The sequence below is a fragment of the Hibiscus syriacus genome, unplaced genomic scaffold (assembly GCF_006381635.1).
Source record: "Hibiscus syriacus cultivar Baekdansim isolate YM2019G1 unplaced genomic scaffold, ASM638163v2 tig00110548_pilon, whole genome shotgun sequence".
Classification (NCBI taxonomy): Eukaryota; Viridiplantae; Streptophyta; class Magnoliopsida; order Malvales; family Malvaceae; genus Hibiscus; species Hibiscus syriacus.
Window position 1 is genome coordinate 5,339,422 of NW_024062775.1, and position 8,343 is coordinate 5,347,764.

An 8,343-nucleotide genomic window follows, 5' to 3' on the forward strand; every position below is an offset into this window, starting at 1 on the left:
AAGGAGATAAAGGATCCCCTTGCCTAATCCCCCTAGCTCCTCTGAAATACCCCACCAAGCTACCATTTAAAGAGAGAGAGAAAATAGGGTAGTAATGCAAGCCTTAATCCAATTACAAAATATCAAGGAGCCCTATAGCAGCAAGAACACTCAACAAGAAGCCCCAACTAACAGAATCAAAAGCCTTCTGTAAATCAATTTTAATTGCACATTTAGGAGAAAGACTCTTCCTAGAGTAGCCCTTAACAATTTCCTGGGCTAGCAAAGTGTTGTCAATAATGCTTCTACCCTTGACAAAGGCTGATTGACTAAGAGATATCATACCAGGAAAGTAAGGGGCAAGTCTGTTAACTAAGATTCTGGTGATAGTTTTATAAACTACTGAACAGCAAGAAATAGGTCTGAATTCCTTAGCAAGGCAAGCATTAATAGATTTAGGCACTAAAACAATAGTAGTGGCATTGAAAGCTGACAGCAAATAGGAGGACTGGAAAAAATACCTCACAGCAGAAGAAAAATCAGCACCTACAATGTCCCAGGCAGCCTTGTAAAAACCAGAGGTGTACCCATCAGGACCTGGGCTCTTGTCCTTTCCTTGCTTGAACAGGGCCTCCTTGATCTCCATATCACTCACTTCTCTAATTAAAAAATCAGCAGCTCCTTCTGGCAGGGAGTAGTTTAGCAGGTCTTTCAGAACCTCAACGAACAGCTATTGACATAAGGATCCTCAACACCAATCAGATTAGTGAAGAATCTCACTAATTCAGCAGCCATACCCTCAAAAGTATCATAAAATTGACCATCTTCTCCTTTAATTACTCTAATGGTATTTCTTTTTTTATTAGATTCTACCCTCTGATGAAAGAACCTGGTATTGAGGTCCCCCTCATTCAACCAATGCAACTTAGCCTTTTGTCTAAAAAACTCAGATTCAGCTACTTCCAAATTAACAAGCTCATCTTGAATTCGTTTTTCCTCAGCAACTCTCCTCTGCTCAGCATGAGTCAGATTAAAAATCTGTAATTGCTCCAGTTCAGCTCTTTTCCCCTTCACTCTACCAGAAATGTCAGAGAAAAACTCCTTATTGAGCTCTTTTAAGAGAGGTTTAAGCCTTCTCAATTTGCAGAACAGAACTTGCATGGCAGGACCTGCACAATGCACTTGCCATGAGTCTTTGACTATGCTAAGAAATTTCTCATGGGAGACCCAACAATTAAAAACTTGAAAGGCCTAGGCTTCTTAGCCAAAGCACCCTTATGTGTCCATAATACCCCAAGGCAATGATCAGAAACTCCTTGTGCTTTGAATTCCACAAAAGAGTCAGGGTAATCAAGTAGCCACTTAGGATTAACCAGAACTCTATCTAGCTTCTGGGCTAAAAAAGAACCTTCCTGCCTATTGGACCAAGTAAAGGTAGGCCCAAGGAAAGGGTGGTCCATCAAGTCAAGCTCTTCCAGGCAGTCTTGGAACTCCTTCATGTCAGAGGAATTGTGGACTCCCATAGTCTCAAAGTCAGAACTTTCCTCAGCTCTGGCAATTATGTTGAAGTCCCCACCAATCACCCAAGAAGAGGAACCAAGGTCATTCTCAACAGTCCTCAAATGCTCCCAAAGACCTCTTCTAGCAACACCAAAATTGCTACCATAAACAGCAGTTATAACAGTTCTGAGGCCAGCAATATTACCAATGATGGAAATGGCCTGATCACAACAACTCAAAACAGCAAAAGACAATTGCTTCTTCCAAAGAATCCATAACTTGCCCCCCTCCACACAGTCATAATTTCCAACCAGGTTCCAATCAGCAGAAAGGGCAGAGGAGAACTTAACAGAATTTTCCCTTCTAATCCTGGACTCCATAAGACAGATAACATCCACTTCACAAGAATCCAATCTCTTGAGCACTTTCAATTGTTTTAGGGGTTATTAATCCCCCTAACGTTCCAAAAGCTCACTATCATCAAGAAGAGGCAGAGACATCACACACAGTACCCAAATTCACCACATTACTCTTTGTTTTATCCAAATGATCCCTCTTCTTTGCCTTGATCTCATTAAACAACATGGCTACACCCATAGAGGCAACCCTAGTCTTCCTAAGACCATCCACCAAATAATCTGGCTTACTGGAGGAACCAACAGGCTCTTTTTTCTTGCCCCTAGTCTTCTTCTTCAGAGAATCCTGAAGTGAAGGAAAATCACAAGGCTTGACAACTCCCTCAGCATTCAAAATAGTGGACTTGTCAGCAGTAACAGTTGGCAAATAGTCAGTCCCCAGGCCAGCAGCCTGTGTGGCCACACTAGGTTCCTGCAAATCATGGACAGAAGACTCCATGACAACACCAACCTGAAGATTCAAACCATGAATCCCCCCAATGAACTACCCGGAAGAGAATCAAAAATCTGTCCAGAAGCTTCAGCATTACCATTCAAAGAATCCTTACTTCCAGTCCCCCCAGGAAGAATACCTTCTTTCTTCCTCCAGACTTGGACTTCTTTAGGCTTCACAGAAGTTTGCCTAACCACAGAACACGAATTAACATGATGCCCAAACACTTTACACGTAGAGCAGTACTGAGGCATCCATGGCACATGCACCTTTATACTCACAGTCGATCTATCCCTAAGAGTAACAAGAATATCCTCAGGAAGAACACTGCCAGCTTCAATCTCTATACACAGTTTAGCAAATTCCAACCTCTCACGAGAAGCAGTGATAGAGGCCATATAGAGAGGAGTACCTAGCGCACTAGCTATGTAACTAAGACCCTTTTGAGAGTACAGTTCAAGCGGAATATTATAGAGTTGCACCCAAACAGGCATTAAAGCTAGGTCAAAATTGAGACTCTGCAACCCAGGTTCCCACCTCCTCAGAACCAGAGGCTCGTTCTGGACATGCCAGGGACCGTTTTCGAGCACCCAGTCCCTCAAATTAGCATCCAAAAACGAAAAAACGTAAAGATTTGGGCCAGCTAAACTAACCTTAACTTGCGAAGAATTCCCCCAAATCGAATCGATAATACGCTGCATTGAGGAAAACCTAGGAGCCGCACCAATGAACTGACCCACTAGGGCATTATTCCAATCAGCAATGCCTTCCTCAATCACCTCAATAGGAGGCTTAACCGTGACAACTCCATCCCGAATCTCAGGAGGAAAGAAATCGAGAGATTGATTCTTCGAACCCACGAATAAATTCCTCCAATCAAGGCTCACGCTCGTCGAATCCATACAAATGAATCAGGAACCAAACAGCAATCTTTGCAAGCAAATACGCAGAAAGAATCAAAGTGAATGAGAAGAAGCTGAGGACCCATTAGTCCAGCTAACGTGCGCCCAGAGAAACTTCATATTTTCCTCATGTATTAAATCAATAACATTATTGATTAATTTGTTACTTTTAAAACTTTAGTTGAGAAAATAAAGATTTAGTCAAACATTAGTACCATTATTGTAGTTTACCCAAAACATTATAAAACATAAATTACTTGTAATCGCTCATACGTGTTAACTTTAAGATAAACATAAACTACAAAGACCTAAATGTATTAACATTAATTATCCCACATGATCATCTTTGAGATATACGCGGGAGTCGAGTATTAACAGCTAAATGTACAAACTACAAAGTGAAGGAAATATAAACAAAGATTAAAGCATTTTCGTGTTTTGAACTTCAGGAAGGGAGGGAGAAGGATGATCCACCATGTTTACTAGACAACGGCGTAGACCTTTTCGACGTCCGTTTCGTAGAGATGAGGGAAGGTTCCTCTTCCCACTCTTCCATGGCTACATCGACATCGTTGTCATCGGCACTTTTGAAAACCGGGTGCATATACGCGTTCTGAAGGAACCCTTTCAAGTTCAGATTCGGTTCCCTTGCTCGCTCCAATGTATCCTTCATCATTGCTTCCTACAAACGCAAATGAGAAGTGTTGGATTCGAGTATGTTGAATTACTTTCTAGTCAAGTAAGATGGGTTTAACAGAGAGCCGACCTGTAAAGGATATCGAACAAAAGCCGGTTCGTAACGCTCTTTGCAGAATCTGTGGAACCATATGGTCAATACTGTGCTCAATAATCCCATTAGTAGCAGCTGCGAGACTATTAATGCGACAATGATACGCAGGTGAACATCAGGCCAGAATGCAGCAGCACTTTCGTATTCTTGATTGTAGACATTTATGATCTGCAAATTCATTTAAGTAAATATTAGAGCAAGAACTTACAAGAGAAGATGAAACGGACCGAAATATGCGGTTAATCAATCGGAACCATCTTCGAGAAGCATAAATTCCAGACAACATGATTGATTTTATGACTGCTGCATGCATGCTGTTAGTACTTATTTAGTGATAACATGTGGCTATAGTCACTTGCATAGCTCATGATCACTAAATCAAGCATTTGTATCACTGCAGAAAGATGTAAGTCCTCACCTGATGACGGAATACGACATAAGCCAACCCAAAGAACACGATTATGAAAGGAAGGAGGATAGGAGTAACTACAGCATAAACAAGACCAAGTAAGAAGTAAAGCTGTATTTGGGGTTCTCCTGTATTGAAACCAATGGTTCCGGGATCCATTGCCTCTTCCCGGTCCTTCTCGGTCTTAACCAAGAAGAAATTCTTCAAGTGATAGATTATCAACGGTTTCAGCCTCAGTATCTCGGCAGCAACTCCAGCCCAACCATCAACCATTATATAAGTAATGAAGAATGTTGCCTTCATTGGAATTGAGGCACCAATTGTCTTTGGTATCCTGCAAGTAAGCCATATGAGGTCATATAAGAGAAAACCCTTGAATGAGAACTTAATATTGCTGATAAAACCTACAAGTTAAGCATTGTAAGGTCATGAGTCTCATGACCTACGCAAGCGACATAGAAATTTTTGGATTACATGGTAGAAAAAATTATCAGAGTAATGATGAAATGAAAGAGCAAAGAAACTTCTTGAAGCACTTGTGTACAATGCACATTCAGACAATGGGATGGAGTTTTTGACCCTCCAAGTTCATAGAAAAACATTTTAAAAATTGTTCATATCCGTGCTAGACACAATAATATCCAACATTCACACCCGAGTGCAAGTGAACTAAATAACAAACTAGAAGCCACTAGATGAGATGAATGGCAGGAATGAGCATCATTTAACTAGAGCAAATCTGGCTGTGTTGGTGATTGTTATCACTGCTAAATTAGATCCTAAACTCTTAAGGCCGCTAATAAGGATAAAATAGAAAAGATAAAATATGACAATAAATACTAAGACTGCAGATGCACGCAAACATAAGTTTATCAAGTGATAGTATTAAAGAGAAGGCCTATATGAGAACATACTCGTTAGTAGACTGATGTATGAAATGATTTAGTTGCTGAAAAGCAGTTCCGGTGATTATACTCCCGAGAAACACGTTGATAAATTGGAAGAAATAGTATCTACTTGCTGATCTCCTTTCCAGAGCAGATAGGCTAATAAATCCTTCGAACTTCGACATTATCATCAATATTGTGGGCAGAAATATAAGAAATATCTTCAGAGCAATCCCAGGAAGAAAGCCTTGAATGAATGACTTTATGAATTTCCTGTTGTTATTTTTGTGCAGTTAAACGAAAAGTTTAAAATAATTGTAGAAGCTGAAGAAAGTTTTAGCAGCTACGATAGCTATTTGCTAATAAAGCTTGGCCTAAAAGTAATAAAAAGACGATAATAAGTTCCTTTGTTCTTCAATGCAAGGAGAAGAATATTATAACGAACAAGAAGAAAAAGAAAACTCACACTTCAATTATAGGCTTAAGGAAGGGAAGTGCTTTCTCAATGCTCTCTATATTAGCAAGGGACTGTACGATTGCGATAGGAATCATGAAGAAGAATGTAAGGAAGAAAAATGCAACAGCAACAATGAGCCTCCGAATAGTAAGATAAACAAATGGAATTGCAAGGTTTTCCTAGTACACATCTCGTGGTTCCGGGGCCCAGTCGGTCAACAATATAGTTGGATTCCTACATTGTTGAGTTTGTGCACAAACAGCAGCTCCCCATTGAGTTTTGAAGGAAACAAAGGCTGTTGGCATGATTGATTTAGGGTTGTTGGTAATCTTCTCCCTCTCAGTGGCTATCTGGTAGTCATTGAGTGAACAGAAGATTTAGAACACGCCCCTTCATTTAGAAACATAAACCAATGATTGGACATTTACAATGTATGCATGCGTGCATGCAATTTAAAACTGCAAGCTTTTGAGCCTGAAAGCATGCTTAATATTCAATAAAATACGGTGTTGGACACAGGTACTTCATCAAAATGAAGTGCCAGAGCAACATAGTTGATCTTCTGAATTTCAGGACAAACAAAATACATGGAAAACAAAAAGAAATGTTACTTACGTCTCTAGCTAATCTTTCAATTTTTGCTGTATAAAAGTCCACTGCATCTACGCTATCACCCCAAAGGCCAAGGAAACCTGTCTGCTTGATGGAAGAGAAATTCATCAAAAGATGTCATGTATCCAGGAAAACACACACAACCATGATCTCATCAGCTTTATTTTTGGTTGAATTCTAAAAGATAAAACAAATTTTAGAAGGCAACTTAAAAGTCACATTATTTGCAAAAAGTTTACCTTCAATAAAGGTCTCTTAGATGGATTCCTTTCGTATTTAATTTTATAGTAGTCAAGCCAATTCTGAATTTTCTTCTTCTCTTTGACCAATCCTGAAAGCTTGTTAGCATTGTAAACAACCTGCAAGCAAATAATTACAACAAAAACCCAGAGAAAAGATATATTTCAGCATTTAAATGGGATAGAATGAAGCTTAACAAGACCAAATATATATAAGTTTATGTTGATGTACATGTATATTATCAAACCTGATGACTGAGATAGTGATATGGATGGTTGACAAGAAAGAAATGTTCGACAAACTCACTAACTGATTCATCGGGATCGGGTGGGACATTTCTTACCAGTACCTTTACAAACAAAATGGTTTTAGAAAAATAAAAAATTCTTAACCAGCATAAAGGAAAAAAAAATTTAAGATGATAAATTTTCAGTGCTAGCATCAAAAAGACCATCTGACTGCCTTTTTGCTTTTGAACTCGATAATTGCTTGGGGCATGTAAAATAATTTCTTAACTCAATAGTTGAATTATGCTTACCGTAAATTGGTCCGGGCGCCGATGTTCCGATGCAAGGAAATGCAATCTCATTGCTGCCACTATCTCATACTCCTGTTTCAGTGCGTAGCATGTCCAAAAAGTAAAGGCATAAGCCATGACCAGATGTGTCCAATATCTGCAAACAAAAAAGCGTATTAAGAATGTTAATAGCTATGGAACTATGCCTGGAATTTGTAGAAATCACAAACTATGTCAAAGAGTTATTTTTAAAAGATAAAGCTTGGAATGAGAATGCTTTGTATACCTATTGGATCCATTTGGAATATTTGATATCGAGAGCTTATCGATATCGCTGAATGTTAAGCCTGAATGTTCCAGGGTATTATTGGTCCAATTAACTGGTACCATGATTGCAAATGCTAAGAACGCAATAGGAACAAAAATTTTTAGCCTGCACTTCAATGAGAAAAAAAGAAAGGTAAAAAATCACATTAGTCCAAGACATAAAAGTAATACAAATTACGTCTTTGCAATAGAATCACAGATTTTCATCCCAAACATCCATGGCTATAGGATTCTAGTGCGTTGCAAATAGTTAAGATTTCACAAAAGCCAGAAGAATCTTGTACACAATGTATTCACTAAAGCCAACTTATGGTCTATAGAGCTAGAACGGAATTGACCAAGCAAGAACATACATACCCCAACAAGTAAATCCTCAAGTAAACAGCGGAATCCAATCCAGCATGGTCGATCAACTCGGGCTCCGGCATTTGGAGTGCAGCAGGCATCCAGCTGAGAAATCTGGCGTATGACCTGAAGTCCAAATTGACGAACTTGCTTGCAAATGCACCATTGGCCAAAGGTGAGAACCTTAAACCTTTGATATACCATTTGGGGAAGTAAACCCTGTCATTCACGGGTTGAATCCGAAGAAACGCAAATGCTAAAAAGAAGGCAAATGCGCTGAGAATGTTGATAGCCGCTGCAAGTCCAATATCACTTAGAGTAGCCATGAATTTGCTTCAACGATGAACAATCACTACTTCCCTGAAAATAGAAAGGAAATTATTTTCTCAGAAAATGGGTAAAGCTTAATCTATGCAATTTGAGGTAAAAAGAGTCCGGAAAAAGTACAATTTGTCGGCCAAAAATATTCATTGTTGTGATGTTTAGCTACTTTTGACTTTTGTGTGAATTGTGGGAAGATCGCCCCCCC

General features: G+C 39.2%; 1 pseudogene; it reads right to left on the reverse strand.

The window, feature by feature from the left end:
• Positions 1 to 3,614: 3,614 nt before the first annotated feature.
• On the reverse strand, positions 3,615 to 8,343 carry LOC120131085 (annotated as a pseudogene).